A 19,178-nucleotide genomic window follows, 5' to 3' on the forward strand; every position below is an offset into this window, starting at 1 on the left:
CAATTATTAGGCGCACAGATAGGGTAATCTGTCGAAGAAACCGCGAATGCCGTACAGTCTGTTGCCTCCCGGGTGCTCGGGTTCGGCATGTAGCGGAAAGAATTGACAGATTACTGGGTGGGGCTGGGGAAGACCCGGCTGTCATGGTACACATTGGCACCAATGACAAAGTTAGTGGGAGATGGAAGGTCCTCAAAAATGATTTTCAGGTACTTGGAGATAAACTTAAAGCAAGGACCTCCAAGGTGGTGTTTTCTGAAATACTGCCAGTGCCACGTGCTACATCTGAGAGACAGAGGGAGCTTAGGGAGTTAAATAAGTGGCTGAGAAATTGGTGTAGGAAGGAAGGGTTTGGGTTCCTGGAGAACTGGGCAGACTTTGCAGTCGGCTACAGGTTGTACAGCAGGGATGGGCTGCACCTTAATGGGGAGGGTGCAGCTGCATTGGGGGAGAAGATGGCTAAACGGTTGGAGGAGATTTTAAACTAGGATCTGGGGGGAGGCGGGAGGATAAAGTCTCAATACGTAGACAAGATGAGGTAAAAAGACAGTGGGAACCTATCATTATGGAGGGTGGAGAGGGGGGTGGGGACAGTGTAAAGATTAAGGAGGTTGGTAAAAATTCAAGTAGCCAATTTCATGTAAACAAAATTGGTAAATGTGGTGGTAAAAATATAAAGTGCATGGTAACCAATGCTCGGAGCCTTGCAAATAAAATAGACGAACTAGAGTTCATTCTGAATGACAAAGGCTATGACATTGTGGGAATAACCGAGACATGGATGGATGAAAGCCATGACTGGATAGCTAATTTAAAAGGATACAATGTGTTTAGGAGGGATAGAACAGGGAAAAAAGGTGGAGGGGTTTGTCTCTTTGTTAAGAATTCTCTTACAGCTGTCCTCAACGATGAGATGGAGGAAGATTGCGAAGATGTGGAGTCCGTTTGGGTAAATATTCATGGTGGAAATAAAAGTTGCCAATTGCTTATTGGGGTATGCTACAGGCCACCTCTTATTAATGAAGCTGCAGAACTGCGATTACTACAGCAGATTGAAAAAGCTGCAGGTAAAAATGAGGTCATAATTATGGGTGACTTCAACTTTCCAGACATTGACTGGAGTATTGAGGCTACCCATTCTGGTAAAAGCAGCAGATTTCTGGCAGCACTACAGGACAATTACTTGACTCAAATGGTAACTGAACCAACTAGGGGGAATGCGTTACTGGATCTGATCATTTCTAATAGACCAGATAATGTATCAAATGTGCAGGTTCAAGAACATTTGGGAAATAGTGATCACAACATGATAACGTTTGAGCTGGTGACTGATAGGCCACGGGGCAGCGGGACCACTAAAACTATGAACTTTAGAAAAGCAAAGTTCACTCAAATTAGGCAGGCACTAAGTTTGGTGAACTGGGATAATGTACTACAAGGGGAAGACACTGAAGGGAAATGGCAAGCTTTTAAACTTATACTCAATCAATACTGTAGTATGTATATCCCATATGGAAACAAAATGTCTAGGAATAAAAAAAGGCCTCTATGGATGAATAGAAAGGTTAAAGATAAAATGAAGAGGAAAAAGAATGCCTATAAGGTCTTAAAACAGGAGGGGACAGAGGCTGCACTAAGCAATTATAAGGAGTGCAATAAAAATTGTAAAAAAGAAATTAGGCAGGCAAAGATTGAAGCTGAAAAACAAATCGCTAAGGATATCAAATCTAACCCAAAAAAGTTTTACAAGTACATTAACTCTAAAAAAAGAAAGGTTGACTGTATAGGACTCCTAAAGGATGAGGATGGGAACTCAATGGTGGATGACCAAGGTAAGGCAGAGTTATTAAATGCTTTCTTTGCTTCTGTCTTCACAAAAGAAACAGCACTGTTGCAAACTACAGAGGCGGAAGAGTCTCAATCTTCTAACTGTAATATTAAATACTTAACGCAGGAAGAAGTGAAGGCAAGAATAAATAAATTAAAAATAGACAAGGCACCTGGCCCGGATGGCATGCATCCTCGGGTCCTAAGGGAATTAAGTTCAGTTATAGATAAACCCCTTTATCTTATCTTTTGTGACTCTCTTGCAACTGGCAGAGTCCCAGTGGATTGGCGTACAGCCCACGTTTTCCCATTATTTAAGAAGGGCAAAAAATCTGATCCAGGAAATTATAGACCTGTAAGTTTAACATCAGTTGTATGCAAACTATTTGAGGGGTTACTAAGAGATACTATACATGACTTCATAGTAGAAAATAATCTTATTTCTCAGCATCAACATGGGTTTACTAAAGACAGGTCCTGTTTGACTAACATGCTCAGCTTTTATGAGGTAGTGAATGCTAATATGGATATTGGGAATGCTGTAGATGTGATATACTTGGACTTTGCAAAGGCCTTCGACACTGTTCCCCACAAAAGTCTGGTGCAAAAGTTGAGGATGCAAGGACTGGGGAAGAGTCTGTGTTCATGGATAGGGAACTGGCTAATGGACAGAAAACAAAGAGTTGTGGTCAATGGATCATACTCAAAATGGGAGACTGTTAGCAGTGGGGTCCCACAGGGGTCTGTTCTGGGTCCAGTGCTCTTCAATTTATTTATTAATGACCTAGTAGATGCAGTAGTGAGCAATGTTGCTATTTTTGCAGATGATACAAAATTGTGCAGAATCATTAACTCTCAGGAAGATAGTGTCATATTGCAACAGGATCTGGATAGGATGGCTATATGGGCACATACATGGCAGATGAAATTCAATGTTGACAAATGTAAGGTCATGCATTTTGGACGTACTAATGGTCTAGCACCATACAAAATAAATGGGATACAGTTGGGGACATCAAACTTGGAGAAGGACTTAGGAGTACTCATTGACAACAAGTTAAATAATCGTACTCAATGCCAAGCAGCTGCAGCTAAAGCTAACAAAATTTTGGGATGCATTAAAAGGGAAATAAAAACTCGAGATGCTAGCATAATATTGCCCCTGTTTAACTCTCTAGTAAGGCCACATCTGGAATATGGAATTCAGTTCTGGGCACCACATTACAAAAAAGATATTGCAGTTTTAGAGCAGGTGCAGAGACGAGCAACAAAATTGATGCGTGGGATGGAAGGTCTCACTTATCGAGAAAGGTTAGATAAACTGGGTTTATTTAGTCTAGAGAAAAGACGCCTTAGAGGGGATCTAATTAACATGTATAAATACATCAGAGGGCAATATAATACCTTGGCGGATGAGCTTTTTGTCCCTAGGCCTTCTCAAAGGACTAGAGGACATGATCTGCGCATGGAGGAAAAACGTTTTAGCCATTTATTTAGGAAAGGGTTCTTTACAGTAAGAGTGATTAAGATGTGGAATGCATTGCCACAGGAAGTCGTTATGGCAAACTCTATACCTGCATTTAAAGGGGGCTTAGATGCTTTCCTTGCGTTGAAAGACATCCATGGCTACAATTACTAGGTAATGCCTAATGATGTTGATCCAGGGATTTTATCTGATTGCCATCTGGAGTCGGGAAGGAATTTTTCCCTTTAGGGGCTAATTGGACCATGCCTTGTAAGGGTTTTTTCGCCTTCCTCTGGATCAACACGGATATGTGAGGGAGCAGGCTGGTGTTGTACTTTATACTGGTTGAACTCGATGGACGTATGTCTTTTTTCAACCAAAATAACTATGTAACTATGTAACTTATCTGATCCTCATTTTCAAGTTTAACCACTTTTAGGACATCTAACAATTTAAGGCACCACGCTAATCACTGAGTACTGCCCACGATGATAGCAACTCATAGTGATTCCTTTCACTATTTTAGGGAGAGGTCAGTCATACAGCAGAGTTCCAGTTATCTAGAACTCAACTAACCAGGAGTCTCAACCAACCAGACAAATCTTTGGCAGTGCTCACAGAGTTGAAGGCCAACGTTTTAGGCTTTTTGTAGGCTCTGCTGTGCTTAAAGACTGGATTCCATGGCCCTCACAAGGCTAACATACTTTCAATTACTGAATATTAAAGTTTAATACAGAGTTCATGGTATGTATACAGAGTTGTACAGATTGGCTTCAATTCATCAAGCATTACCGCATTCGGTAATGCTGAAAACAGCTGACTTAACGGAGCACTTTCGAAAATGTTAATTCATCAAAGCTGTTACCGAATGAGAAGCTGAAATGACAGAGCAATGAGATAAATTACCGACATGTGCTCAACACATGTCAGCAAATGTCAGTAAATGTTAATTCATCAAGGTTACCGCATTAGCTCACACATTCGGTGTTTATCTCCAGCTCTCCCCTGTCCTTACAGGCTTCGAAAGCCTTCTGTGTGAATGTTTTCATGATTAGCAGGAGCAGGCAGCCAATAGAAACAGCCCCTGTTCTCCTGCAAGTGCCCTGATAGGCGCTGATAGGTCACACAGGCTTCTCCACACAAGCTTCCAGACCCCCCAGGCAGTGAGCAGAGAGAACGGGACAAAAGATATCCCCATATACCCTTCGGTGGTGTAACCCTTTGAGTCCCTGTTTGAATATGCAAAGATGCAAGTGGTGAAATCACCAAGCATGGCATTTGTAATGTCTCCAGGAAGTTTATCTACGTTGTGGCAAATAAGTAAAATGTTAAGAAACACTGATGGACAGATTCAGAGCAGCAGAGGCAGTATAAGTAACAGTAAATATAACAGGTTACATGTAAAGGGATGTCTGGATGCCTTCTATTGTTATCAGCTTGTAACAACACAGAGACATTCCAAGCTGCTCTGCACCACTCTGCTGTTATCTAACAGCCTTTGATGAACTGAAACCTGTAGTACTTCGGTAACTTAACGAACATCTACCACACATGTGAAAATATTGATGAATTAGCACAGTGAAGTGTAAAATACCGAATGCGGTATTTTGAGGACTGGGATTTTGTTATCGAACACCCTTTGATGAATTGAAGCCAATGCATTGTACTGTATTAACTAGGCCTATTTTTAACATTCGGTCTCAAGCAACCAGAAAGCACACTTAACCAGCATCAGCCGATCCCCGTGGGTGCCGAATAAAGGGGACTTTGCTGCATTATGTGTTTCAATTTATTCTTTACTTTTTACAAAAATACTTATACAACTGTTAGATGGTGAAAGGCTTTCTCAAAAGCTAATAGGTGCTTTTGTTTTTGCTAAACTAATTTTGTGCTAAATTAATGCTGGTCAGAATCTGTTGGTATCCCTCATTCTAGTTACCACAGGGTACAAGGTGTATATTTCTTTCTATCAATACTTTCTGCGTGACCGCGGAGATCTCTAACATTGGTTCAGGTGAGAAAGCAATGCTATTTCTTTTTAAAAACTCAGAGGTAGTTAAATCATTTTCAGGGCATTGTAGATGCAATTATCCTTTCAGTTTCCTTTATTAGAGTTTCATTTATGATTTAGTAGGTTGCAAAATGTATGTAACAATAAAGAGAGCAAGACTTTTTTTTTATGTCTGAAAGTTGCAAGTGTAGCAGTTAAACTTAATTTATGAAACCAGATTTATGCATACTGTACTTAACTTAGAATCCTTTGCAGCAGTACCTTGCAACCTTGATCAGGGCTGGCCCTTCCATAGGGGCACTCTACGACCAAGGCTGAAGAAGTAGCTGTATGGGCCCACAAGTCTCCTCCTTTCAGGGTAGTCCCTATAGGTGCAAAGTTGATGGTGGTCTCCGAGGCCCCGATTTCGATTTGTTGCAGTCTGCACACAGTGGAATGTTCTCACCTGTTTGGCTTCTCCTTCCTTCGGCAGCCTTCCGTTTCCATTCTCACAGCGTCTCTATCCCTATGACCCTCCGGCATGTTACGCAAGTAGAAGAGGTAGGTATTTATGTACTGGGATAAACAACTTGTAGGAAGCGCCCAAATGATATCTTAAAGCGGAATATAACCCTGCATTTCAACCTTGCTCTAAAACATTATTTACAGCATATTATATGCAACCAGAATTTTTTATTACTAGACCAGCATTGGAAGGGTTACACACAGAGCTTTAAAGTCCCGTGGATAGAAATGCAGACGCATCCGAAGTTTAGATAGATACATTTAAGTAAACACAATGTAACAAGTGGTGAATGTTACACGCTCTCTGGCTGTCCTCCAGCTCCTGCACAGTCAGAGAGTGTGAGTCACATTCCACACTTGTTACATTGTGTTTACTTAAATGTATCTATCTAAACTTTGGATGCGTCTGCATTTCTCTCCATGGAACTTTAAAGCTCTGTGTGTAACCCTTCCAATGCTGGTCTAGTAAAAAAAAATGCTGGTTGCATATAATATGTTGTAAATAATGTGTTGGGGCAAAGTTGAAATGCAGGGTTATATTCCGCTTTAACTTTAAATCATAGGTATAGGAATGATAGATTCTTACCTTTATCAATGAACAAACCATATAGGTAGAAAGTAATTTTAATCATGCACAAAAAGACAACGCGTTTCACGGGTACTGGCCCGCTTCTTCATGGCAATACAAAGTGCCTCTTTAGGTAACAAAAATCTCCTTATTTGGCAAAATAAAGAATAGTGCAATGGTACATCCTTAACAGAGAAACAACAAAAAGGACACGATGGTCCTAATAATAAACACATTAAGTGTAGATACAACAGAAAAGAAAATGCAACATGATAACAGTATATAAAATGTCAAAATAGAGAGTAGCATGTTAAACGTACATAGAAATCAGGGTAGTTATGCTTATAATCATGTACATGGAAATCACATAATATTACAGGGGAAAGTAGTAGTACAGTCTCAGTTAGGATCTATTCAGAGTATCTGCTTATAGCACATAAGGGAGAAAAGTTAGGGGTCCCGAAAGGAAACAAAGTGATTCAGGGATGCTTTAGATAGTTGAGGCAGAAGGCCCTTTCAAGGTTATCCATGGAAGCCATAGTTGGCAGCAGGTCCTCTCAAGGTTATCCATGGAAGCCACGTGTTTTCAAAGGATTCCGTTTTATCATCTATTCAGGTATTAATATGTTCGGAAATAATGACTGAGTCAATATTCCCCATTACCCTATTAAATGATAAAAAGAGGGACCTCCAAGAAGCCGATATATGGACTTTAGTGGCATTAGCAATATGCTGTGTAAGCCTATGTTCAGGGCGAGTCATGTGGGCCTATGTTCAGGGTGAGTCATGTTTATGCCCCAGCAGGAGGGTTCGGGAGACCTTGACGAATGCCCTACCAAAGACTCTGGTGAGGAGAGTGTTGACCTTAGACCATAGCTTAGAGGCCTTTGGGCAGGTCCAGAAAAGTGGGCACCTCTTTAAACCAGTTTATAGCTAAACCTAAGTGTCCAATCATCTAGGGCAGGGGTGTCAAACTCAAAAACAAAGTGGGCCAAAATTGTACACTGAGACCTAGTCACGGGACAAACACAATGTCTACTGGCCACCTTCCATCCTTATAAAGTTTCCAGGTGTCTAGACACACCCACCCTTCCCTATACAGTTTCCTGGTGTCTAGATGCCCCCACCCTCCCCTATACAGTTCCCTGTTTTTTAGTGCTTTCCCCCACCCTCCCCCATAGGTCTTCCCTGGTGATCTAGGGCAGTGATCTAGGGCTTCACCTCTAATATTGTTTCCCTGGTGGTCTAGAGTGGGCCAAACATAATACACAGTGGGGAAACCACTTGAGGGCCAAATTTAAAGGCTCCGAGGTCCAGATTTGGCCCGCGGGCCGGAGTTTGACATGTATGATCTAGGGAGAGCGACCAGCCAGTACCTGCTTAGCAGATCTGGAATACCGAACATGAACAGTTAATTTCCTGTAGGCTCTTTCGGTGGTTGCAGGAGTGCAACCCACACTTGTGAGTACATTGCAGTACTCTATTTGTATCCATTTTCTTAACGATACTACACCACTGGGCTCCTGGTCCCTCTCATTTCAGAACCTTGGCGGTTGGAGGCTCAACCACCAGGAGTTATCCCCTACTTCTAGGCGTATATGTACTTACATACAGTAACATGCTGGTAGTTGTGGAGGGGAGCCAGTACTTGGGGCTTTATACTTTAACTCTAAGGGGTATTTTTCTTTATTTGCATTACACTGATTGCAGTTGAAAATCTTTTGATCTATTAATATTGTCCATGTAGCCCTAGTCTGAGTCAGCAATCTGCAACAAGTATTCTGATAGAGTAAGGGCTGGGACCGCCCAGGAGTAATTTTGCTGTGCTTGACGATTACCGGCAATCAGCAAAGCAGTTTGGGAGAGAACCTGGAGTGATCGCATCTATGGCTACAGTAGCCCAATCACTCTGCAGCAGGGATGGCTGATGTGCAAGAGGTGGCTCATTTGCTGGTGAAACAGAGAGGATAATAACTGCTGTGAAGCCTCTTGCAGACCCTAACCCTGCCCACTATTCCCCTGTTGTGGAGATGCTGTTCTGACTGACACTGACTAACTAAAGGAATTTCTTGCAAGGAGGAAGTACGGTGAGGCTCTGTGGTGCACACAGTAGAAGAAACTGCTACAACAGGTACAGATCCTTTTGTATTCGGGGTACCTCATATGCCTCATAGCAGTGGCATTCCTGCTTTTTTCACACAGCCCTTTCAGCTGTGACAGCTAATTGTGCACAAATCACGTGGAGCTCATTAAGAAATAAAGAACCAGGCCCAGTCTTCCTGCAGCTATAAAGGGGGCTTAAAGTGTGAAACAGATAGCAGATCAAGCTTTCCTCTAAGTGCAGTGCATAAATTATTATGGAGTGCAGCACATGGTCCTTTTCTTCTGTGTGTGATGGCTGAGGCTGGGGGGAGAGGCGCAGATAACCAAGAATGCTGTGCCACAGTGCCACTATCAGCTGCCTCATTGGGAGATTACAGTGTACAGTAGATGTCAAAATAATCAGATTTGATACTTACCCCGGGCTTCCTCCAGCCCCATGAGCACCGCTGTGTTCCTCGCCCTCCTCCCGAGTGCCTCCGTTCGCATATTATCGGTCCTAGTAATCTGGCTCAGTCACGTCAGTCGGCTCTTCTGCACAAGCAGGGCCCATCTGCACATGCGCAGAAGAGCCAGACTGGCACGGCTGAGCCAGTTACTGGGGCTGATTGCAGCTGAACAGAGGTGTCCTCAAGTGTCCTTTAAGGCAGTGTTCTCCAACCCTGTCCTCAAGGCCCACCAACAGTGCATGTTTTGTAGAAATCCACAGAGGTAGATAATCAGCTCTGCTGAGGCACTAATTACCTCATCTGTGAATGTTTGTGGTTTCCTGCAAAACGTACTGTTGGTGGGCCTTGAGGACAGGGTTGGGGAACTGTGCTTTAAGGCACACATATAATGTAAAACTAAACCGTAGTACACACAATAGGCAGATGGCAGCCGTTGGAGGCAGGTTACCGGTCTGAATGACTCCACACCGTTGAATGGAGTCAGCGTCTGCATGTGTGTCAAGCGGAGGGGCTCAGGGATGGTTTGGGACAGTGGGAGAGCTTGGGGGGGAGGGGAGAGAGTTTACATGTCACTGCACGGCAAGGTCTACTGTGCATTTGGGGGGGGGGGGATGTAAGGCCCCTTTTAGAAATTTGAGCACCCCTCACTTAAGTGACCTCTGCGTGGCTCAGGTGCAAAGCAACAGGATCCATTCAGATTACTACGTTAGATCCGTTCCAACAAGCTTAATGCATGTACGGGTCCTGAACAACTTGACTCCGACGGCATCAATGAAAGCAAAAAGGAAGGGATCCGCACATATCCTAAAATGATCCTTTATTGTGGACGTATCCAAAAACACCAATCATGCATCTATGATCCACAATAAAGGATCATTTTAGGATATGTGCGGATCCCTTCCTTTTTGCTACAGTTTCTTGGATTTGGCCTCCTTGGTTCCAGCACTATCCCCCTTCGAGTGAGCAGTGTTCCGGTGCTTTCTTTCCTACTGGCATCAATGAAAGCCTACAAGAACAGACAGTGTCCGTTCTCACTAGGCTGGCCATCCCGTATTACCGTATGTTTTGCCACTTTCTTCACTCACCTGCTGCCTTCACATTCGGGTCCGCCATCGCTGCTGGCTACAGCACTTGGATCCACTACATGGGAGAAGTGCCGGTATACAGATCCGAGTACCATCAAAAGCTCCGAATGGATTACAAAAGACCAATGATCATCCTCCTGGTTTAAGGGAGGATTCCAATTGGTCTGTTGCAATCCAATGGGGAGCCTTAATGTTTCTGTTGGGGCTTTAATCTGTAAACCGGTGCTTCTACTATGCACAGGGCAAGTTCTAGACTTTTTTTGCTGCCTGAGGCAAACTTGTGAGAGGCCAAAAGTGGCAGTTTCTATGCATCTCCCATGATGGGTGTATTTCAAGATTATTGAAAATCAAAAGTTTTCCTTCTTAAAACAGAAAGTATTTGTGATTATTCAGGCCTGAGTGAGGTCTGAGATGTCCCACAATGCACAGTGTTCCACATGCTGAATATTTAAATCATCTCTTTGTTGTCCCTGATAGATAAACACACCTCCAGAACCACTGGAATGATGTTCTGGAGGTGTGTTTAGCTATCAGGAACAACAAAGAGATGGTTTGCCTATTCAGCAGTGATGCGCTGTGGGACACCTCAGAGCTCACTCCAACCTGAATAATCTCAAATACCTTCTGTTTTAAGAAGGTAAACTTCTGTTTTTCATATCATCTTAGTCAGGAGGCTTTTTTTTCTCTTTTAGCTTCTTAAAACTCCTGGGAGTTCTGGTTCACCATGAGCTTGCTGGGTAATCAGTTACTCAAGATTATTTATTTTAAATGTTTTATTGAGAAATGTGAGGAAAGTTTACACAAGCATTGCAAATGTAGGTACCATTTTTGTTGCTGTTCTTCACTGCCACCAGTTGGTGGAGCTATAGCACTTCTCACACAAAAATAAATAAACTCTTCTATTACAAACACAACACAGTGTCAATAAACAATTAAACATCCCTTTTATTAGTTTTGCTATAGTTTCTCAGAATCCTTCATAATGGCAGGACACAAGAACTCTTTAGTGAGAGGAGCATGAGGTTTTCATAAACAAAATAGTAACTCAACTCATTTATTATTCTCTAATATCTGCTACTGACAGATTGCCTAATGCCCTAACACAGCACGATAAAAGTATAACTTTCAGCATTCATTTGGACCTGTTACTGGGAAAGAGGACTGAGTACAGGAAGTGGACTTTTTCTCATGTTTTTCATGAAGAAGGGACAGATTTCTTTCACGTGATTTCAGCAGTTGTGGAGAGTTGATCTTGAATTTTTAAAGAGAACCAGTCATAATAGTCATCTTTTACCTGAATCTCCACTCTGAAATTACACCAACAGTGTGGTTTTAGGTTCGGTTCTCACATCAGCATGTTCGTATGACAACCATGGCATCATTGGCATTGCAGTCTCCACTATGCTAAAGAGGGAAAGTGTGCCACTGTTTGGGAATAAATGGCGACATGACCACTGTCTGAAAAAAGTTCAGGTTTGAAAATTGTGGAAATGCAATGGATTAAACACCAACACATTGAAGATATGGATTCAGCAAGAAGCGCGCAGTACACCATGGCGTAGTTTATCCAGGAACCTTTATTAGGCACAATCAACAAGCAGAATAGGCAACTGATTCATTTCAGACTTACAGATCCTCAGTCATAGCTCTTGTAGATAGACGTGGAACAAGCCCATGAGTACAGATGGGTCCATTTTGCTTGTCTGTTCACCAACTGCCATCCGATCTGGCAAATGGTTTGAACTCTGCTGCTCAATCATTCATCCATCTCTTCTCTTGCCCCTCAGATGTTGATCCTCTCCCTCAGCTCCTCTAATGACAGCCCATCAAAGGACACAGTTGAAAGTTCTAACACTTACAGTACCTACAGAACTCTCCCCTTCGTACATCGCAACCCTAATTTCCAGATACCATCCAATATACCTCTGCTAATGATCTCCTCCTCTCATAGTTAGTTTGGTTGTCTATCAAGTTCAACCAGAAACTCTAGTCACCTCTTTCCACTCCCACATTCAGGATTTCTCAAATGCATCTTACCTCCTATTAAACTCCCTGCCTAAATCATTTTAACATCCTCTACCTTTGATCATATTCAAATGCAACCTGGAAATTCAGGCAAATTAAGATTCTCTCCTAAGCCCTCTTCCTCAGGTACAGAACTATCACTACTACCGGTTAGCTATGCAGGAATAGCTAGTTCGATCTGACAGCTTACTGACTCCTTTCCACTTCCCCCTTCCCCAAGCCGTCTCTGTCCACCCCTTACCACACAAACTCTAAGCTCATACTGTATGGGCATGACCCACTTTTCTGTTGCGTCTTGGTATTGCTTCTGACTGACTTGTTTACCTTTACTTAGCACAAGATGTGCTATACATCTGTGCTTTGATCCATTACACCCTTGTTTGTCTATGCAACTTGAGACTAGGGATGCTCAAATTCGGATTCGGAAGATACCCGGATAGTTGCAATCCGGATATCTCCCAGTAATGCTGTGCGGGCTGGGCGGGGGGGTCAAGCTTATCTCTCTGACGTCTTCTTCGCTCGTCCCTCGGCGCCTCCCATGATGCGGTCCACGCGGCGGTCACGTGACTACAAACACTTCCTCCTTCCGGGTTGAAGGAGGAAGCGTTTGTAGTCACGTGATGCGCGTGGACCGCATCGTGGGAGGCGCTGAGGGACAAGCGAAGAAGACGTCAGAGAGATAAGCTTGACCCCCCCGCCCAGCCCGCACAGCATTACTGGGAGATATCCGGATTACAACTATCCGGGTATCTTCCGAATCCGAATTTGAGCATCCCTGCTTGAGACTGGGTATGTGACTTTGTTTTCAGTTGTGTTATCATTGCTTGTCTTCATTGATCCCCTAAACCCTAATTGATCCCCTTCACAAACAGTCGCTTCTTAATTCCTTACTATTACCTCCCCTCCTAACATTACCCCAACCTTAAGCTACCCCAGTGTTAAGTCCTTCCACACGCCTAATCTTTACCTCCCTCTGATTGTAACACCTTTGTGCATATTATTATTTGTATTGATTTATAAACTGCCAACATATTCCGTGGTGCTGTACAAAGTCGGAAAACAACAAGGGGTACATAATGATGCAGACAATGATATACATCAAATATGGACATTGGTACAAAATGAATTACACATTCCAAGACACAAAAGGGTGAGAGAGCCCTGCCCTTGCGAGCTTACAATCTAAAGGATATCCCTAACATATGATGGTGTCTGGAGTAGTTCAAAAGCCCTTCCAGGAAAAATCAACACACAAGGGCCCGTATGCAATTCACTTTTTCACCTGAGTTTTCTCCTAGGTGGTAGTTTTAAACTTGTCAATAAAATGCCTTTTAAGCCAACAGAAAGCAAGAAAATACTCTAAATAATTTTGATAGTACTTTATAATTTACTTTTTGGTATGTTTTTAGTTGAAATGTGCTGAATAGTTATTTTAAATCGAAGATGAAAAATTATCTCCTAGGAGAAAACTCAGGAGAAAAAGTTAATTGCATATGGCCCAAGATCCCCTCATAGCATAGTATTTAGCTGCACCAGATGTATCTAGATAGGTGTAATAAAGAGGTACTCATAAGTGTGGGTTGCAAGACCAGCAACCACAGTATCAGGCAAATGAGGAAGACCTGTTCTCACTTAGGTCTTTGAATATTCCTTTGGTGGTGGGTTGTTTCCAAGAAAAAACAGTCCGCCCCCCTAAGGGGAAAATATGGGAATGAAGGAGGTGCCCCAATGGCAATGGTGTTTATTTTATAGACATTTCTGAACTCCTTATATAAAAGCTATGTAGCTCCTATATGTCATTTTAAATCCATTGTCATTGGGGCGCCTCCTCCTTTCCCATACACCCATAACCTCTCCCTGACTCATTGCTATGTTTGGGTACCCTATGGAAACCAATACTGGCTATGTTATAGCTGAGCCCCAACACCCAAATCATCTGCACCGTACTGAAGTTCTATCATTTGTCAACTTCCTCTGGGTGTGCCAGCTTCACCCCCACATCACAATCAGAATCAATTTATTTATTTATTTATTTCGCCAAGTAAGTTTGCACCTACAAGGAATTTGTCTTGGCAGTTGCTTAACAAACACAAACAAAAACAATATTATTATTATTATTTATATAGCGCTGACATATTACGCATAGCTGTACAGTGTATATATATATATCTTGTCACTAACTGTCCCTCAAAGGAGCTCACAATCTAATCCCTACCATTGCCATATGTCTATATTATGTAGTGTAAGTACTGTAGTCTAGGGCCAATTTTAGAGGGAGCCAATTAACTTATCTGTATGTTTTTGGAATGTGGGAGGAAACCGGAGTGCCCAGAGGAAACCCACGCAGACACGGAGAGAACATACAAACTCTTTGCAGATAGTGCCCTGGCTGGGATTCGAACCAGGGACCCAGCGCTGCAAGGCGAGAGAGCTATCCACTACGCCACCGTGCTGCCCATAACAATACAAGGACAGACAGTGTGAATATTACAAGTTAAGGACATTATAAGTATAGTGGCAGTAAGCAATGTGAGAATTGTTCATGTTTAGTTCTGTGCTGATTACTTTCAGTCCTAGCAGCTCTAACGTGGTTCAGCAATAAGTATGGCTACCGCTTGAGGAAAAAAACTGTTCCTGTGTCTAGAGGTTTTGGTAGCGATTGACCGGAATCTTACTCCTGAAGGCATGCGCTGGAAGATGGAGTGAGCTGGGTAAGAGGGGTCAGAGGCAATTTTGGTTGCTCTCTTTCTGCACCTGCTAGTGTAAAGATCCTGCAGGGAAAGTAAGCTACAGCCAATTATCCTTTCCGCTGATCGGATGATGCGCTGCAGCCTCCCCTTTTCTAATGCTGAGCAGGAGCCGAACCATACAGTCATAGATGATGTTATGGTGGATTCGATGATTGCAGTGTAGAACTGCACCATTAGATTTTGAGGTAGGCCAAACTTTTTCAGCTGCCGTAGATGGTACATTCTCTGTTTTGCTTTCTTGACATAAGTGGCAGGGTTGTTGTCCCATTTTAAGTCGTTTGAGATCGTGGACCCAAGAAACTTGAATGACTCTACTTGGGTTATTGTGGATCCATTTATGGTTAAGGGGAGGTGCTGGGGGGGGGGGATCTCCTAAAGTCTATTATCATCTCCATCGTTTTGAGAGCATTTAGTTCCAAGTTGTTGCTGCTGCACCAGGAGGAAAGCTGTCCCACCACATGCCTGTATGCAGACTCATCCCCGTTTTGAATGAGACCAACAACTGTTGTGTCGTCTGCAAACTTCAGAACCTTAACAGATGGATCTGTGGAGGTGCAGTCATTGGTGTAAAGTGAGTACAGCAGTGGGGAAAGCACACAGCCCTGGGGTGCACCAGTACTGACTGTCAGAGAGCTTGATGTGAGTTTACCAAGTCTAAGGCCTTGTTTCCACTTAAGAAGTCGGTTATCCATTTGCAGAAGGATTCAGGTATGTGTAGCTGGGAGAGCTTGCTGTGCAGCAGTGATGGAATTATGGTATTAAATGCAGAGCTGAAATCTATAAATAAAAACCTGGTGTAGGTTCCTGGGATATCTAAATGCTGTAGTACATAATGCATACACATGTTCACGGCATCGTCTGCGGATCTGTTAGGCCTGTAGGCAAATTGCAAAGAGTCCAGCAGGGGATCTGTGATGGATTTCAGATAAGTCATTATCAGTTTTTCAAATGCTTTCATGACCAGTGATGTCAGGGCAACAGGCCTGTAATCATTTAAACATGTAGGTTTTTTTTTTTTTTTAATTGGTACAATAGTTGAGCTTTTAAAGCAGGCAGGAACAATTGAGAGTTCTAGAGATGCTTTGAATATGTCTGTAAATACAGGCGCTAATTGGTCGGCACAGAGATTCAAGCATTTCGCAGACACAGCGTCTGGTCCCATTGCTTTCCTGGTGTTTTGTTTTTTAAAGAATCTATTTACATCTGATTGGCATATTGTTAGAGCATGCACATCTGGGGACAGGTTAGCAGATTGTGTCTGGTCTGCTGTGTTGTGTACATACTGAGGCATTGCAGGGGGTGGAGATGATGGCTGGTTGGAGGAGTGCTCAGTTTGCCTGTGGCAGAGATGCAAATTGACTTGTTGTGTTTGGCTTTTGTTGGTAGTGTCAAACCTGCAATAAAATGTATTCAGTTCATTTGCAAGCTGCAGGTTATGTAGTGAGGGGGGAGGAGATCTCTTCCTGTAGCTGGTAATTTCATGTAGAGATTTCCATATTGTGGATGAGTCGACGTTAGAAAATTTTTCCTCAAGTTTTTGAGAATAATCTTTTTTTGCGTCGGTAATGGCTCTCTGCAGTTTGTATTTCACAGCTTTGTAGAGGACCTTATCGCCTGTACGATATGCCCTTTCTTTATCGAGGCGCAGCTTCCTAAGATGTGATGTAAACCAGGGTTTATCGTTATTGTACCTGGTGCACTTTTTTGTGGGGATGCAGGACTCTTCACAAAAGGTAATATATGATGTCACAGCGTCAGTGTATTCATTTAGGTCACTGGAGGATTCTTTAAATAAATTCCAGTCAGTTAAATCAAAGCAGCTCTGCAGTTTTTCTACAGCTTCACTAGTCCATTTCTTAACTGTGGTCACTACAAGTTTGGCAGTTTTTAGTCTTTGGATGTATGTTGGGATAAGCTGTATAACAGCATGATCAGAGTTCCCCAAAGCTGCCCTGCTGACAGAGTGATACGAGTCTTTAGTCGTAGTGTAACAGTGATCGAGTGTCTTACCTTCTCTAGTTGCGCTTGTGACGTGTTGCCTGTATTTGGGGAGTTCTTTGGAAAGGTTAGCACTGTTGAAATCCCCTAGTATGATAAAAAAAGAATCTTGGTACTCCCTTTCCACCTCAGTGATTTGATCTGCGAGATCTTGGAGCGCAGGCTGCATACATGTTTGTGGAGGGATGTACACAGCAGCCAAAATAAATGAAGAAAACTCATGAATAGTAGTGAATAGTGAATAGTAGGGTCTGCAGTTTATGAATTGTGTTTCCAGCCGAGCATGTCCTCTTAATAACTGTAACATCCGTGCACCATCTATCATTAATATAGAAGCAGAGTCCTCCACCTTTGGTTTTGCCAGAAGTAAGTGGGTCCCGGTCAGATCTGTAGAGTGTAAATCCATTAATCGGCAGAGCGTTGTCTGGAATAAGCTCAGATAGCCAAGTTTCTGTGAAGCAAATAGCCGCAGAGAGATAAAAGTCCTTCTTTGTTCTGATCAGTAGTTGAAGCTCATCTAGTTTGTTGCATATGGACCTGACATTAGAAAACTCAGAAATATTGGTGAGTTTTCAAAAGTCAGTAGCCTCCAAACATTTCGAACTGCGTCCTTTACTTTTTAGGGGGTTCAGAGGGTGTGGTGCCCAGTCAGAGGAGGTGATCTCCAAAGGTTACTCCTGCGACAGGAGGCTCTTTTGTTTTAACTCTTGGGCACTCGCCTTAATGCCTGGGGGAATTTAAGTTTGATGTATGATTTTTGATTAGTTTCTATTAGTTTCTATTTATATGTCTATACCTTTAAATCAGGAGGTGTCGTTTTGTCTTTAGGGAGCAAGGACCCTTTTCCCTTCACCTATAATGTTCCGTCCACCTATAAAAATTCCACCTCTATGCAGGTTCATTGCAACTATGACTAAGGGCATATTGTAAGCCCACCACGCATCAGTTGACCCTGTGGATGGAATTTTTTCCTGTGTCTGTCTGCTTTTCCAATAAAGGTACCGGCTTTACACTCATGGAGTCTGCAGATCTTCCCCATCTTTCTGTTGTGCCCTTTCTGGCAAACGGGATCCTGCACCTGTGAGCAGTATACAGTGGGATGCGAAAGTTTGGGCAACCTTGTTAATCGTCATGATTTTCCTGTATAAAGAGTTGGTTGTTACGATAAAAAAGTCAGTTAAATATATTATATAGGAGACACACACAGTGATATTTGAGAAGTGAAATGAAGTTTATTGGATTTTCAGAAAGTGCGCAATAATTGTTTAAATGAAATTAGGCAGGTGCATAAATTTGGGCACTGTTGTCATTTTATTGATTCCAAAACCTGTAGAACTAATTATTGGAATTCAAATTGGCTTGGTAAGCTCAGTCACCCCTGACCTACATTATCACAGGTGAATCCAATTATGAGAAAGAGTATTTAAGGGGGTCGATTGTAAGTTTCCCTCCTCTTTTAATTTTTTCTGAAGAGTAGCAGCATGGGGGTCTCAAAACAACTATCAAATGACCTAAAGACAAATATTGTTCATTATAATGGTTTAGGGGAAGGGTACAGAAAGCTGTCTCAAGGTTTTCAGTTGCCTCTTTCCACAGTTAGGAACATATTGAGGAAATGGAAGACCACAGGCTCAGTTCAAGTTAAGGTTTGAAGTGGCAGACCAAGGAAAATCTCGGATAGACAGAAGCGACAAATGGTGAGAACAGTCAGAGTCAACCCACAGACCAGCACCAAAGACCTACAACATCATCTTGCTGCAGATGGAGTCACTGTGCATTGTTCAACCATTCGGCGCACTTTACACAAGGAGTTGCTGTCTGTGAGAGTGATGCAGAGGAAGCCTTTTTTCCGCCCACATCACAAACAGAGCCACTTGAAGTATGCTAAAGCACATTTGGACAAGCCAGCTTCATTTTAGAATAAGGTGCTGTGGACTGATGAAACTAAAATTGAGATATTGGGCATAACAAGGGGCGTTATGCATGGAGGAAAAAGAACACAGCATTCCAAGAAAAACACCTGCTACCTACAGTAAAATATGGTGGTGGTTGCATCATGCTGTGGGGCTGTGTGGCCAGTGCAGGGACTGGGGATCTTGTCAAAGTTGAGGGACGCATGGATTCCACTCAGTATCAGCAGATTCTGGAGACCAATGTCCAGGAATCACTGACAAAGCTGAAGCTGTGCCGGGATGGATCTTTCAACAAGACAATGGCCCTAAACACTGCTCAAAATACTCTAAGGCAGGGGTCCCCAACCATTTTAGGCCCAGGGACCGGTAACCGTTTCTCTGGGGCCCGGGGGGGGGGGGTATTCGCGGCGGCACAGCAAGCACAGTTGCCCCAGTATAGGGAGTCTAGTTACCCCGGTACAGCTAGTATAGTGCCCCAGTATA

The sequence above is a fragment of the Hyperolius riggenbachi genome, chromosome 5 (genome assembly GCF_040937935.1).
Source record: "Hyperolius riggenbachi isolate aHypRig1 chromosome 5, aHypRig1.pri, whole genome shotgun sequence".
NCBI lineage: Eukaryota > Metazoa > Chordata > Amphibia > Anura > Hyperoliidae > Hyperolius > Hyperolius riggenbachi.